Source organism: Manis javanica, chromosome 1 (genome assembly GCF_040802235.1).
Source record: "Manis javanica isolate MJ-LG chromosome 1, MJ_LKY, whole genome shotgun sequence".
Taxonomy (NCBI): Eukaryota; Metazoa; Chordata; class Mammalia; order Pholidota; family Manidae; genus Manis; species Manis javanica.
This window is the reverse complement of record NC_133156.1, coordinates 193,314,505-193,331,235: the sequence shown is the minus strand read 5'-3', so window position 1 is coordinate 193,331,235 and position 16,731 is coordinate 193,314,505. Positions and strand designations below refer to the sequence as shown.

At 38.6% G+C, this 16,731-nt stretch overlaps 1 long non-coding RNA gene across 1 annotated transcript; it reads right to left on the bottom strand.

Annotated features, from left to right (window-relative positions):
- Nucleotides 1–1,423: 1,423 nt before the first annotated feature.
- Nucleotides 1,424–15,987, bottom strand: LOC140849897 (uncharacterized). The gene is made up of 3 exons (XR_012132265.1): nucleotides 15,923–15,987; nucleotides 7,906–8,079; nucleotides 1,424–1,510 (listed from the first exon to the last, which is right to left on the bottom strand). It is a non-coding gene; the product is annotated as an uncharacterized lncRNA (long non-coding RNA).
- Between the last annotated feature and the right edge of the window lie 744 nt (nucleotides 15,988–16,731).

Here is a 16,731-nt window from a genome sequence, read left to right as displayed (position 1 = left end):
GTCAGCTAAATCCTCCAGATCTTTTTCACATGAATTTCTGCCAAGCCAAGTTTCTCCTTGTGTAAGTTTCTCTGTACTTATACAATTAATATTTGAACTTTTATGCAGGGCATTGTATTCATCACTATTAAGTTTCACCTTATTGAAATTTTGCTCAGAATTCCAGCTTGTCAGAATGACTTTGAATGCTGATCATTATGTTTACTATCCTTTCCAACTTTATGCCTTTCAGATTCATAAACTTCCTTTCCACGTGGTCATCAATATCATTGGTAAATAGGCTTAATGAGGCTGGGCCAGACAAGGGATAAGTGGCTATCCACTAGACAATTGAGGCTAAAATAAATTATTTGGTCCTGATTGTTGAGTTCAGTTAAGCCACTTTCACTCCACTTGCATTTCATCATGTATATTATTTTTGGAGGAAACATTATTGCATATTTTACTTAAATCAAGCCATTTCTCCAGACTATGACTGGCTGACCTCCTAATATTATCAGATAAAGAAGAAGTTCATCCATTCATTAGTGCCTACTATATACCAGACATCATTATATGCTACAGAAGTCCTGTAGACCATTAGGAACTTGAATTTTAATTGTAGTGAGAAACAGTGAGAGATTTTCATAGGCATAGTAAAATGATCTGAGTTCAAGTTTAGAACCACTCTGCTAGCATGTACAGAATGGGTTATAGAAGGGCAAGAATGTAAGCAGGGAGACCAGTTATGGAGTGTGGAGATTAATTAAAGGAACACCTATGTCTGGGACAGAAGATCTAGGTTCTATCCTAGCTCGGCCAGTGGTGATATGAGTTTGAGAGACATTTTAGCCAAATAGCTTGGGTTTCCTTATCCATGAAATGAAGGATTAAGGGAGCTTTGTGAAATAACCTCTGCAACACTGACTAGCTCTCAGTTGTATCTGCAATTTAATTATCATTAGTTGATGAAACCCAGAATGTTTCATGGTTCTATGGTAATCTTTCTTCAGTTTCTGAGATACATAATCCTCCCTTACTTAAAAACTGAGAACTCTTTGTCACATGTGATGTTCCAAAAATTGTGAGGGTTAGATCTTTGAAAAAACATCTGCTCGCTTTCTATTTGGGCTAGTAAAGTGGAACTTACTTCAAGTAGCTACGTTCTTTACTAACCCCTCACTTGGATGATAACCTTCATTTTACAGTCTTCAAATTGTTTTCTCTCTGAAGCCCTTGCTGTTTGGTTGGAAGACATAGCAAATTAAGAGTTGAATCATTCTGCCTTCTGGTTATTGACTGCATAGTTGAAAATTATACATTTATGTTATATATGTAGATTTGTTGCTCCTATCGCTATCATTAGGGTTACACAAGGCACACACCAAATGAATGTACTTCAGCAAGAGGCACTTAATGTGAACATCTTTCTGCATAGGCTTAGCCACAGTCCATGAGCAGTCTCTCTTCTCTTTGTAAAGAAGTTCATCTTCTCCTGGGTTGTATCATCATCACCTACAACATACTGCCGCTGAAATACATAAAATGTGTAGCATATATCTGGCACTGAGCTAAAAGATTTATGTGCATTATCTCATTTTATAGGGCAGTTTATTCAGACATCCACTCATTCATTTGATTACTATTTATGGTACACCTCTGATGTACCAGATATGAGTAAGCACCAAGATGTGGGGGTAAACCAAACAGTTGTATTTCCTGATTCATATTATGTGTAGCTTAGTGAGGAAAGATAAGCACTAAATAGGTGATCATAAGAAGTGGGTATTATTTTTCAGAAAAATGCAAGGTCTACAGGTGCTCATAGGCAATGGACCTACATAGAAGGTTCCAAATTTCTGAATATACCAAGCACTCTTTTACTTGAGGGTTATTAATTTCCTGCTCTCATTATCTAAGGCTCTCATCTAGATTTCCACATGGCTCACTCCCATGTTTTATTCACTCAAAGGACACCTTATTGATAGAGCCTTTTCCTCCCACTCTACTTAACGATGCAACTTCTCTCCTCATCGTTTTCTACCTCTTTACCCACTGATTTTTCTTCACAAAACTTATTGACACCTGAATGGATACATATATTCCCCTGAATATACTCCCCTTATATAAATACTTTGCAGGAGACCAGGGATCTTGCTTTATTCACTGTCATTTCCAGAGCACTGAAAACAATGCTTGGCACATACTAGGTTCTTGCTCAATAAATAGCAGTTAAGTAATTGCTTCCTTAAATGAATAAACGAATGGATGAATATTATATGATAGCTAGGCAGAAGTGTCAAATTTGTGATGCTGTGCCCTAGATAAAGGCCCTGTGTTTCCCAGGTCTGAGTAAGTAGAAGAGAGACAGTTGTCTCTAGCTCACAGAATGGTCATTCACATCTGTGCTGGAGGACGGCTGTAAGTCTAGGGTTCCTATGTAGGGAGAAGAGATAATCTTGAGTAATCTTGTAAAACAGATAACTAAGAAATATAATATTTGTTATAGATAGGCGTTGAGCTGATGAATGAATACATGATATATGAGTGACTGAGCGGAATTCAGCCTTGGGTTTGTTTCCCTACGTAAGATCATGTGCAATGTTTCCACCTCCCTGTGTCCTGTGAACCTCATGCCACTTCCTGACCCAGTCAGTTTCTCTTCTATTTTTCCTAGCCTTCTTTCTACATATATCTGGCCCAGATTCTGTCCTCCAAAGTCAACAGTATAGAAGGACTATAAAAAGAAGGCAAAATCCACAGTCAAACAGCAACAAGGATCACAGAAAGAAAATTACGGATGAAGGACTGAGAACACAAAGAAAATCAGCTGGGAATAAGCACATGGCCTTAAGAAAGTAGCTCTCGGGGAGCGGCAGGAGCCAAGAGCAATCTTATTTCCTAGGCACAAGCTGGCTAGAAGGAAACCAACATGATGGAGAGATGCTATCTCTAGAGGTGAAAAGGACAGAAGCAGATGTGATGCAATCAGTGAGGAAAAATAGGTCTTCGAATGGACATCTGGCTTTACAAAATCAGGAGAAACACAGAAATCAACAGGGTCATAGAAAAATCTGCAGGGACACAGAGAGACCACCAAGGGTGTCCCAGCAATCAGGTGGAGGAAAAAGCAAAGGAATAGTAGAAATTATACAAAAGAGTATTTTTTTAATGCAAATTTATAAATACGGCTAGAGAGTCGGCACTGTAAGTTGTCTTGGCAGGTAAATGTGAGCACGAGGCCTTCTCAGTCCATCCCTTATTTCTTCTTTTAAGAAATATAATGTTCAGTGAATCACCAGATGGAGAATTTGTTCAGTCAAAATGGCTTTGCAAGTTCCTTTGTAAATCGCCTCTGGCTTCTAAAAAACAGTAGCAAATGTGCCGAAGACTGAATTAGCTAGAACAGAAGTTTCACTTTTTCACTACAAGAATTATCTAGGCCTGAGCTAAAACCTGGATTCTAAGAGCTGGAAGGGATGTGAAGAGACTGTCAGCCAGGCCTCTGGTTCCCATAAGGAAGACCTAAAAAGTTTATGAAACTGAGGGCAGTATGAGGTCCCCTTCAGATATTCCCCTGATGACCTGGAATCTACAGGGATTTGCTACCCCTGAACATGGATGCTGAGAGAGTGATAATGACCTCTGCATGATATACATTATGAAACCCTTGTAGAGGTTCCCAAATAGCCTGGGGGTATTGGAAGAGGATGGCCATGTTAAAGTGGACAGCAAGCGATGAGATTCTTCCAGAAAGCCAGAGATTAAAATTTTGTCTTGCTTCCCACATCTTTCAAACCTTCCAGATGATAAGATTTTATCAAAGAGCCTCCAGCTGAATTGAGCAAAGGACAAGGTCCACACTGAGAGACCTGTTGGACCTTCAAATGACCCTTGACCCTCAGAATACAATGCAGCTATGAGGCTTCTGTTTTGAGCACACTAAGGATTCTGGGGAGTCGTCAGGAAAGGAATGCCTTTCTAGGGTACTGCTTTGGAGGTACCCCCCACCCTGGACTCCACAAGAGGGGGTTCTGCTGAGTGAGACCCTGTTGAGGGAAAGGACTCTACCTTCATTCCTCCTGAAGTAAAAAGAACTGACAAAGACATGGGACAGGGTGGGAAAAATAGCAGTTGGCTATTTTAATCCTCAACTGTCAACAGCCTGACTTAAAATCAGGGCATTGGTCAAAAGCATAGAGCCACCCACCCCAAAATTACTGAGCTTTACATTTTTCTTTTCTTGAAACTGAAGTGCACTTGAAGAAAAAAAGCCTGAGGGGATTATGGGGTATGTGCACTTTAAATTCTTTTGCATTTAGTGATTTTTCTAGCTAGGGAAGAATTTAGGTATTTGGATAATTTCATAAACCATCGACTTTTTAAAGAGGAATATGAAGAAACATATGCCAATTGAGTTAGAAGCTGGGCCTAGCTGTGAGACAGATATTAGTCCCTCTTACCAGAATGTGGTTTATGAGGCTTTTAATAGAGATTAAATTGGTGGAAACCAGGTTTTACCTTATGGATCTGATAGTTTCTACATTTATCTCCCCAATGTCACACTAAACCGTTGGACCCAAGGCAGAGTCTTTAACTTGGCATAGATTCCTAGTTCCATTTTAGAGATCAGAAATAACAAATTTCTATATAAAAATCAAAACACTTCATCAGTGATTAGCGATTTCTCTGTATATAAACCCCTCCCATGGTTTCTGTTTCTGTTAATGGCCTTAAGCATCCCAGTGCATAACCTGGGACCCCTTTTATCACTATACCAAGCTCCCATCTTAGAATGTTTCACTCTGGGCAAAGGTCTTCCCACTCAATGAATATTACCGAGTTTCTGTCAGTGCTAAAGACTTTTCTAGATGGTGATACACACTATGAGGAAAAACAAAGCAGACTAGGAAGAAGCAGAACGCCAGGTTTGGAGCATGCAAACTTTAGAAGGGTAGTCTGGAGAGCCTCTCTGAGGAGCTAAGAAGAGAATCATATGAAGAGAAAAAAGCAAACTTGGCTGAATCTAGTGCACTCACAAATACCAAAGGGCTGGATGACTTAGAGAGAAGTGAGGGGACTTGTGGTGGGGGGAAGTTTCGAGAAGCAGGCAGCAGCCAGACCTGTAGGGTTGGGTTTTTACATTAAATGTAAAATCAGGTGATGGCTGTGAAAATGAGAGTGGCAGACATGACAAAGTACTGACCCTCCTGGAGCTTATGCTCCACTGGAAAAGGAAGATGGGGACAGGCCACCCACATGGAAGCCGGCTCCTGTTTTAAAAGATGATGCCAAGCTGGAGTTTCACAAAATCAAGGATTCACGAGTTTGCCTCATTCTGCACAGGGACATTATCCACCTGGAACTTTCTTCTACTTGAAGGTAATATATCAGCTTTTTATTCTTTACAACATGGATTTAGTGCTCAGAATGGTATACATATTCTCTAACCCACCTTTGGATAGCAAATAAGATTTGATGCTTTAAAGGGCTTCATTAAATCATTGCATAGAACTGATTCTAAGAGGACTGCCTTTCCCCAAAAGAAATGATTTATGTATGTTTGCTTTCAACATTGTTTCTTAAGATTGATGAGGCTACATTATGTACAGCAAAGGACACCATCAGTAGAACAAAAAGGCATCCTACACTATGGGAGGATATATTCATAAATGACATATCTGATAAGGGGTTGACATCCAAATTACATAAAGAGCTCATGCACCTCAACAAACAAAAAGCAAATAAGCCAATTTAAACAAGGGCAGAGCTGCTGAACAGACACCTCTCCAAAGAAGAAATTCAGATGGCCAACAGGCACATGAAAAGATGCTCCACATCACTAATCATCAGGGAAAATGCAAATTAAAACCACAGTGAGGTATCACCTCACCAGTTACGATGGCCAACATCCAAAAGACAAGCAACAACAAATAATGGCAAGGATGTGGAGAAAGGGGAACCCTCCCACACTGCTGGTGGGAATGTAAATTAGTTCAACCATGGTGGAAAGCAATATGGAGGTTCCTCAAAATACTAAAAATACCATTTGACCCAGGAATTCCACTCCTAGGAATTTACCTGAAGAAAGCAAGGTCACAGATTCAAAAAGACATAAGCACCCCTTTTTTAATTGCACCACTATTTACAATTGCCAAGAAATGGAAGCAACAAAACTGTTCATCAGTAAGCGAATGGATAAAGATGTGGTACATATATACAATGGAATACTATTCAGTCATAAGAAGAAAACAAATTCTACCATTTGGAACAACATGGATGGACCTAGAAGGTATTATGCTCAGTGAAATAATCCAGGCAGAGAAAGACAAGTACCAAATGATTTCACTCATCTGCGGAGTATAACAACAAAGCAAAAACTGAAGGAACAAAACAGCAGCAGATTCACAGACTCCAAGAAGGGACTAGTGGTTACCAAAGGGGAGGGGAGGGGGCAAATAGTGACTCTGTGGCATCTTACTACACTGATGGACAGTAACTGCAATGGGGTATTGGGGGGGACTTAATAACATGAGTGAATGTAGTAGCCACAATATTTTTCATGCGAAACTTTCGTAAGAGTGTTTATCAATGATACCTTAATAATAATAATAATAAAAGATTGATGAAGCTATGACATAGGCTACCAAATGGGATATCTTGATGATACCCTATCTAAAAGATTAGGGTGTATGTGTGAGGTGTGTATATGTGTGTGTGTGTGTTTATCTCAGGCGTCTGCGTATATTTGTGAATGAGTTAATGGCAGAGCACATGAGAAGAAATGCGCTGAGACTGCTGTTTCTTAACTTCATTTTCTTTCATCCTCTTTCTCTTGGTTCACTTAATATCATTAAGGCAAAGGTCTGGGTGACTGTCCTGCCCTTCCTCTGCCTCATGTGTCATGAACTCCCCAGTGGGGATCACAGAAGGGGAAGGCCCCTTGTCTTCCCACACTGGACCCCTCAGACTGCTTACAGAAAAGATGACACTACCCTGCTGGCTAATCTCTAGTATCCGTCTGGAATCTTACTCATATCTTTGACCCTATTTCCTTCTATCCAGATGAAGAGAGGAAAGTGAGTACCTGATAAAATAACAGCAGATTTAAATCCCCATTTCTCTTCTAACTAGAGAACAGTAACTAGGTCGGAGTAGTTGGCCTGAAGCTGCTACCTCTGGATAAAAGATTCAAAGGGCTACCTGAAGCGCCCACAGTTTCCTGAAGGCCTTGAAGCAGTGGTGATGTGCACAGACAGGAAATGGCAGCACCCCAAAACGGGGGTGGGAGAGTGGAGCCGAGTAGGAGGGGCAGCAAATGGTGGAGAAATTTCTGCGTAGGAAACAGCCCTTTTCCCTCTGACATTTCTTTCCCTATACAGGTCCATGACCTTCTTTCCATTCGGCTAAACTACTGTTTAGCTAGCAGAAACCTAAGAACCAGAAGATTCCTATAAACAAAGGGAACCAGAGGGGTGGAGCCTGGAGGTGTGATAAATACCTTCATTCAAAGGGGAAGTCATGAGGAGCAATAGAAATGCCAGCACCTTGCTTGGTTTGAAAATGCTAGTGTAGCTTTATAAAAAATTTATTTTGGAGGGTGGTAGGAAGGGAGATTTAATGAGGAGAAGGAAGAAGGCAAGTACCCACTTCGTCCAAAACCCAGCATGTTAGAGGTCCCAAGCAATGCCCATCCTGTTCAGCTCACCTGAATGAGAGCTGAATAATAAAATCAAGTATATGATGCAAAAGTCAACCCAGAGCAATGAATACAGAACAAAGGTACTTTGGAATATGCCATGCTAATATTCCTGTCTGCACAGTTTAGTGTTCTTAAATGTGTTTTATGTTTAATGAAAGAAACAATGACTTTCAGTAGAGGGAAAAAATAGATCTTTAAATATAATCAAGGCCTTAACTACCTACCTTAGGTAGCTAAGAAAAAGCTACTGTACTCTTTATTTTTTAACACTCCAGATATGTAATTTAATGCAGGTCTAATGACAGTCTCAAACATGGGGCTTTAATCGAAATTGTTCAAGCTCAGTACTGTGACAGGAACTCACAAGCCCCCAACAGTGCTGTCCATTTTCTCAGGTTCTGTAAGAAAAAAGGAAAGAAGAAAAAAAACCTCTTGAACTTATGTTGCTATTGATGTGTAATATACAATAAAAAAACAGTTAAATTTCAATTACCCACAGGTAATTATAATTTTATTGTTTGACTGTACTACAGGGATTTTTGTAATTCCCAAGACTAATAATTTTCTATAATTTTACAGGTTGTCAAATAAACTATTAAAGATTATCTTTGAAAAGGCGTCTGCAATTGTGAGGACATATCATACTGTTCATGTGCTGTATTAGTAATTAGAGATCCCTGGATAGTGAAATATCTGTGCCGGGAGCTAACCACTGGGTAGCACATTTCCTCACAGCCACCTCTAATATCCCACAAATGCTTTCAAACTTCTCAGGTATTCTCTTCACTGCTCTAGAATGCCCGCTTACATTTTATTAATATTCCCTCACCAATTCCAAATGGTTTATCAAGATAAATATCTACTTTCTAGTGGAAAGATGTTAAAATCAGAAAAATGGGCCCCACCTATTATTAAAGGAAAAATCTCAGGACCAAATGCAAACTGAGAGAAGAAATCCGGAGGGGAGCATGTGGAGAGGGCTGGCAGGAATGGTGGAGGGTGTGTGTGTGTGTGTGTGTGTGTGTGTGTGTGTGCTGGGTAGACCAGAAAAGTCTGGGGACAAACCTTACAGACGCATTTCTACCAATAACTATTATAGTCAGTGATAATAAATTAACCCAATAGCAAGATTCTTTTTGAAATTTTCTCTCCTAAGGCAATTTCTTTCTGTCATTTCCATATACATGTTGTGGAGTCTATGAGATAAACCCTGCCTTTTTTGACTGGGGATCAAAGCTCTTCTCTTACAAAACAGACACAAATGACAGGTCAGGGAGGTGCAGTCATGACTTCCTCTTGGCACCTTTATTCTTCTCCAAACATACCACACTTGGCATAATACCTTCTTGCTTTTATGCACACTGAACCCTCAGTCTAAATGCTTTGCTCTTTCCCCCTTAACAAACTCCAACTTACTCTTTCAGACAGAGGAAATATGCCTCCTTGATGAAGTTACTAACTCCTCTATTTCTTTCTAGTAAATATTTTCTCTTCTCAATTCTCTGAGAATTTTTAGAAATGTTTATTAGTACAACAGACACCATGTCCGGTAAACCAAAATGAAACAATGGACTAAAGAAGCAGCCAGAGAATGCCTTTAGCTACCTGAGGAGTGTAGGAAGAGCTAGGATGACTTTCAAGTCTAAAGTCAGGACCCTGGCTTTTGTGTTGAAGGAGGTATCAGAACAATGGTAGGGACTTGACAGCAAGGACAAGAAATTAAAAGGCAGAGGAGAAAGATGACTTAGTGGGAGATAAAGGTAGGGGACATAGATGCTGCATAGTCTGATTAGAGTATTGTGGAGAGTTAGTATCTGAAAAGGACTGGAAAACATTTTGGGATCTACTGGCTTGTGCCAAACATCATCTTACCCAGCCCAGCCTAGACCTAGTCATACAAACATTGCATTGTCCTATAAATCTATGCTTCCATCCCTCTCCTCCATCAGCCTGTGAATTCCTTAAAGGACAGACACTGTGATATTCAATTCTGTGTCCCCAATACTTTGCTAATAGGTAGTCATCCAATAAATGTTTGCTGTCTGTAGTATGAAATATGCAGAAGATGTGAGCTTTCTTCCTGGCCCTTTCACAATCTGTCTCTATGATCTGTAAAAGATTGAACCTCAGGTTTCCATACTGTGTGTACACCCCATTTCATTTTAAATGTCCAGAGAGAGTATAAATCTTTCTTTACTAGCACCCTAAAACATTTCCCACTTACTTCTTGAGTTCCTATAACAGGAGAGTAAAGTCTTAACTATGGAATCAGAAATAGGTGCACATGCAACAAAGGACAGTAGCTGGTTAGCTCTTTCTCACTATGGGGTAAATTGATGATTGGAAATCTTGAGTGAGAACAAGTTTGATGAGAGTCAGTTTATTGGTGTGACAGTCTCTTGTGGATGTGACTCATTCAGAGGAAGTAGGTTATGGAAGAGAAAAAAGAACCAGAAAGAAGATACTGAGAGCTACAAAGACATACTTTGCCATCTTTACATTTTGCCTAGAGTTTTACTTGGTAGGAAGAATTCATCATAGTGTGATTTTTAGATAAAAAGTAAGACAAAGATGTGTCAAATTAAGAAGACAATAGACTTCAAGGAAGATGGAGACATGGAGAGCTTGAACTCATGTCCCCCCATTTTCACACTGAATGTACACCTACACATAGAACAATTCACCTTGAGGAAGCACTGAGGACTGAGTGAGCACCTTCTGCGCAATGAGGGATAAAAAGATTACATAAAAATGGCAGGAGAGATGGAGACCTGGTAACAGAGGGAGCCTCACCCCCAGCATACCACCTGCAGAGGGAGGAATGCTGCTGAGGGACCTGGACACACATTTTTTGCCCTGGGGCATAGATTTCATGGGGCACTTTAAAGTGATTCTATACTGTAAGTGAAAAAAACAACTTATAGAACTAAAGCACCTGCCATTTGGTGGGGGAAAGGCTGGCTGGCCTCTCTCCTGATGGAGCACCACTGTCCACAGCCCTTCCCTACAATGACGATGAGGCAGTCATCATGATTGGGTGCATACACCAATTTCAGAGCTGGTCTACGAAGTCTCCCAGTGCCTGGCCATGCCCAGACACGCCAGCCGCAGAACTCATTCAGGCTTCAGCCACACTGTAGATGCAGAGCCAGCAGCCATGGAGAATGCACCTGAGCCACCACTGCATCACAGGCATGGGGCCAGTAGCTGCAGAAGCAGGGCTTCCCTGAAGGCTGTGCCTGGGATGAAGGCTGAACCCCAGGTGTGGAACTGGTTGCTTCCCATCCTTGGAGAGTAGTATGCCCAGGCTGCCGCTGCATCATGGGGCAGAGCCAGTATCTGCATCCCTGAGGCTGTGCCTGGGCCTGAGGGTATACCATGGTTGCCTAGCCAGTGGAGAGCGCACCTGGGCTTGCTGCCTCTTTGCCAGCATGGACCCCATCAGTATCCACTCAGGAGCCTTTCCAACTGGGCCCCTCTCCCATGCCCCACTTCAACCATGGGCTGAGAGCCTGATAAGAGGACACCCTGCATCATGCTTACTAGGATTCCAGCCATCCAGCCAAAATCGCCAAGTACATGAAGTCTAGCCAGAGGACCTTCCTTCCACAAGGCGAATCCATTAGGGCTGAGAGAAGTGGCCCTTTCCTTTTACTAATACATAGACTCAAGGACAGAGAGTTAAACAAAATAAGGAGACTGAGGAATATGCTTGAAACAAAAGAACATGACAAAAATTCAGAAAAAGAAATAAACCAAGAAGAGTTAAGCAATCTATCAGTTAAAGAGTTAAAATTAATGATTATAAAGAAGCTCAACAGACTTGAGAGATGAGTGGAGTAACTCAGTTTGTAGAGTTTTTAACTCTACAAAGAGATAGAAAATAAAAAACAGAATAAATCAGAGGTGAAGAATATAATAAATGAAATGAAAAATACACTAGAAGGAATCAACAGCAGATTAAAGGATACAGAAGAATGGGTCAGCAATTACTGAAAGGCAAAGTAATGGAACGTACTCAAGCTGAACAGCAGAAAGAAAAAAATACAGAGAAACAAGGCTAGATTAAATGAGCTCTGGGACAATATCAAACTTCCAAACATTCACATTATAGGGATCCCAAAAGGAGAAGAGAGACAGAAGGGAGTAGAAAACTTATTTGAAGAAATAATAACTGAAAACCTTCCTAACACAGGGAAGCAAACAATCAGGTCCAAGAAGCAGAGAAAACCCCAAACAAGATAAACCAAGGAGGTCCACACCAAGACACATCATAATTAAATTGTTAACTATCAGAGATGAAGAGAGAATCTTAAAAGCAGCAGAAGAAAAGTGATGAGTAGCTACACAGGGAACCCCATAAGGCTATGAGTTGATTGTTCAGCAGAAACTCTATGAGCCAGAGGGAGTGGCATGATATATTCAAAGTGCTGAAAGAGAAAAACCTCCAAAGAAGAAAATTCTACCCAGCAAGATTATCATTCAGAATAGACAGAAAGACAAAGAGTTTCACAGATATTACATCCAAAAACAGGAGAATACACATTATTTTTAAGTGCACATGGAACACTTTTCAGAACAGACCATGTTAGGCCACAAAGCAAGTTTCAACAAACTTAAGCAGACTGAAATCACATCAAGCATCTTTTCCAACCCAAATGGTATTAAACCGGAAATGAATTATAAGAACAAAATGTAAAAAGCAAAACACACGGAGGCTAAACAACATGCTATTAAACAACCAGTGGGTGATCAAAGAAATCAGAGAAGAAATCAAGAAATATCTGGAAAATGGTGAAAATGGAAATACAATAGCTCAAAATCATTGAGATACAGGAAAAGCACTCCTAACAGGGAAGTTTATAGCAATATAGGCTACAGTAAGAAGTAAGAAACATCTCAAATAAACAATCTAACCTGACACCTAAAGGAACTGGAAGAACAAATCCAAAGTTAGTAGAAGAAAGGAAATAAAGAACAGAGCAGAAATAAATGAAATAGAAATTTAAAAAATACAAAAGATCAGTGAAACTAGGAGCTGGTTATTTGAAAATACAAAATTGGCAAACCTTTAGCTAGACTTATCAAAAAAAAAAAAGAGAGAGGACTCAAATTAATAAAATCAGAAGTGAACATGGAAAAGTTAAAATCTCCACCACAGAAATGCAAATGATTATAAGAGAGTATTATGAAAAATCATATGCCAAAAAATTGGACAATCTAGAAGAAATGGATAAATTCCTACATAAATACAATCTTCAAAGGAAGAAGAAATAGAACATTTGAATAGATCAATTACTAGTAATGAAATTGAATCAATAATCAAAAAACTCCCAACAAACAAAACTCCAGGATGAGATGGCTTCACAGGTGAATTCTACCATAGATTAAAAGAGAGTTAATACCTCTCCTCCTAGGCTATTCCAAAAACTTAAGAGGAAGGAAAGCTTCCAAATTCATTCTATGAGGCCAACATCACTCTGGTACCCAAACCAGATGAGAACACTAAAAAAAAAAAGAGAGAATTACAGACTAATATTCCTGATGAACATAGATACAAAAATCCTCAATAAATTATTAGCAAACCAAATTTGAAAATATATCAAAAAGATAATTTACCATGGTCAAGTGGGATTTATTCTAGGGATGCAAGGATGGTTTAATATCCATGAATCAATGTGATTATAACATTAAAAAAGGAAGGATAAAAACCATATGATCATCTCAATACACTGAAAAAGCATTTGAAAAAGATCAACATAAATTCATGATAAAAAAACTCTCAACAAAGTGGATATAGCAGGCACATATCTCAACATAATAAATGCCATATATGACAAACCCACAGTAACATCCTACTCAATGGTGAAAAGCTGTAAGCTTTTACTCTAAGATCATGAGCAAGACAAGGATGCCCACTCTCCCCACTTTTATTCAACACAGTCTTTGTATATAGGACTTTTGTTTATTCAACACAGTCCTAGCCACAGCAACCAGACAAGAAAAGAAACAAAACACATGCAAATTGGTAAGGAAGAAGTAAAATTATCACTATTCGCAGATGACATGATACTATATATAGAAGACCCTAAGGACTCCATCAAAAAACTACTAGAATTAATAAGTGAATTCAGTAAATTTATAGGATACAAAAATCAATGTACAGAAATCTATATACAAATAATGAATTAGCAGAAAGAAATTAAGAAAATAATCCCATTTACAATTGCACCAAAATGAATAAAATACCCAGGAATAAATCTAACCAAGTGAAAGACCTGTACTTTAAAAAGTATAAAATACTGATGAAAGAAATTGAAGGTGACACAAATTAATGGGAAGCAATTCCATGCTCATGGATAGGAAGAATAATATTGTTAAAATGGCCATACTGCTCAAAGCATTCTACAGATCCAATGCAGTCCCTATCAAAAAACAATGGCATTTTTCACTGAACTAGAGCAACTAATCCTAAAATTTATATGGAAACCCCCCAAAAAATATATAGCCAAAGCAATATTGAAAAAGAAAAACAAAGCTGGACATATTACATTCCTTGATTTCAAACTGTTTGACAAAGCTACAGTAATGAAAACAGTATGGTACTGGCACAAGAATAGATATATAGACTAATGGGACAGAAGAGACAGTGCAGAAATAAACCCATGCTTATATGGTCAATTAATATAGGACAAAGGAGTGGAGAGTATGCAATGGGGAAAAGACAGTCTCTTCAATAAATGGTGTTGGGAAAACTGGACAGCTATATGCAAAAGAATGAAATCGGATCACCATTTAACTCTACATAAAAAATAAACTCAAAATGGATTAAATACCTAAAGGAAAGACCCAAAACCATGAAACTCCTAGAAGAAAACATAGGCAGTAAACCCTTAAACATCAGCCTTAGCAATTTTATTCTGGATCTGTCTCCCCAGGCAAGGGAAACAAAAGCAAAAATTAAACAAGTGGGACTACATCAAACTAAAACATTACACACAGCAAAGGAAACCATCAACAAAATGAAGAGACAACCTACTGTATGGGAGAATATATTTGCAAATGATATATCTGATAAGGAGCTAATATTCAAAATATATGAGGAACTCATACAACTCAATACCAAAAAACCCCCACAAATAATATGACTAAAAAATGGGCAGAGGTCCTGAATTGCCATTTTTCCAAAGAAGACATACAGATGGCCAAAAGACAGATGAAAAGATGCTCAAGATCACTAATCAGCAGGGAAATGCAAATCAAAATTATAATAAGGTATCACCTCACACCAGTCAGAATGGCTAGTAGCAACAAGACAAGAAATAACAGTGTTGGCAAGGACCCTGGAGAAACTTGTACACTGCTGGTGGGATTACAAATTGGTGCAGCCACTATGAAAAGCAATATGGAGGTTCCTCAAAAAAACTAGAAATAGAAATACCATTTGACCCAGTAATCCCACTTCTAGGAGTTTACCCAAAGAACACAAAATCCCTGATTTGAAATGATATAATCGTCCCTGTATTTACTGCCACATTATTTATAATAGCCAAGATATGGAGGCAACCAAAGTGCCCATCAGTAGGTGGATGGATAATAAAGATGTGGTACATATATACAATGGAATATTATTAAGCCACAAAAGAAATTTTGCCATTTGTGACAACATGGTTGGACCTAGAGGGTGTTAATGTTAAGTGAGATAAATTAGTCAGAGAAAGACAAATACCATATGGTTTCACTTCTATGTGGAATCTGAAACACAAAACAAATGAGCAGACAAAACAAAAATAGACTCAAACACAGAGAATGGAAGGTTGGTCACCAGTGGGGGGTGGGGATGGTGAAGTAGGTGAAGGGGATTAAAGGTACAAGCTTCAAATTATAAAATAATTTAGTCACAGGAACAGAAGCACAGCATAGGGAATATAACTCATAATATTATAATATTTTTGTATGGTGACAGATGATAACTACACTTATGGTGAACATTTAGTAATGTATATAATTATTGAATCATTAAGCTGTTCATCTGAAACTAATATATTTATATACATAAACTGCATTTTAATTTAAAAAATTAAAAACAATTTCATCATTGTTTTTATTTTGAAGAGAATTACATTAACCTTATGAAGTAATAAAGCTTTAAGGAATGTAAATATGATCACATAAAAAAATTCTCAAAGGCCACATTGGATAAATATTGACAAAATGAGGAATAAGAATGGAACCACTTACCTTTTTGTCCAGTGCTTTTTCTGTACTTTTTGTTCACAGTCTTTATGCCACTAGTTAAAAAGATGCCCTGTAACATACAGAAGAGACATTTTATAAACAAATAAGTATCTTAAGATACAAATGAAGCAGGTAAAAAATATGACTAATACTAGAATAATAATAATGAGTGTATCATTTACCAATGTACAATCTCAACATAATTTTATTCCATTATAATGTATTCTCCTTATTGGCTACTGCAAAGTTAGTATGTGTCATTGTGGCATAAGCATTCTAGGACTTAAAATTAAAAAATGTAGAATTATTAAATAAATAGTACTTATTGCAGCATGTCTTACTTCTCAATAAGTCATTTTTGGTAACAGCCCTGTGCCCTTAGCTGAAGCGCAATGTCAAGGCCAATTATTTCATTCAAGGCCCCTAATTAAGACTACTTTTTTGAGGCCAGGATAATGTATTACTTTGCTTTAATAGAAAGAAGATCAAAGCTCTACCTTAAATTCTCCTAATGCAAAGCAATGCAGCTGTAACCTCGGTTACATTAACAAGGGCAAAAAGCTGTTGGCTTACTTTGGAAACCCCTCCCCCTCAAACCCCAAAGATAAGGTTCAGCTCAATAGATATGAAGTGTATCTAGTGATAGAGACCACCCAACTTGTACTCTCAGGGAGTATCCTTACTCTTTTCAAAAAACTTTTTAAAAAACTGGATTTCTGTGGAATAAGCTTGCATTAGCAAAATCACTTTGCTCCGAAATGCACAAATGAGTCACTTTGTATGCTTCTGAGAACCATGAGTTCCCATAGCCC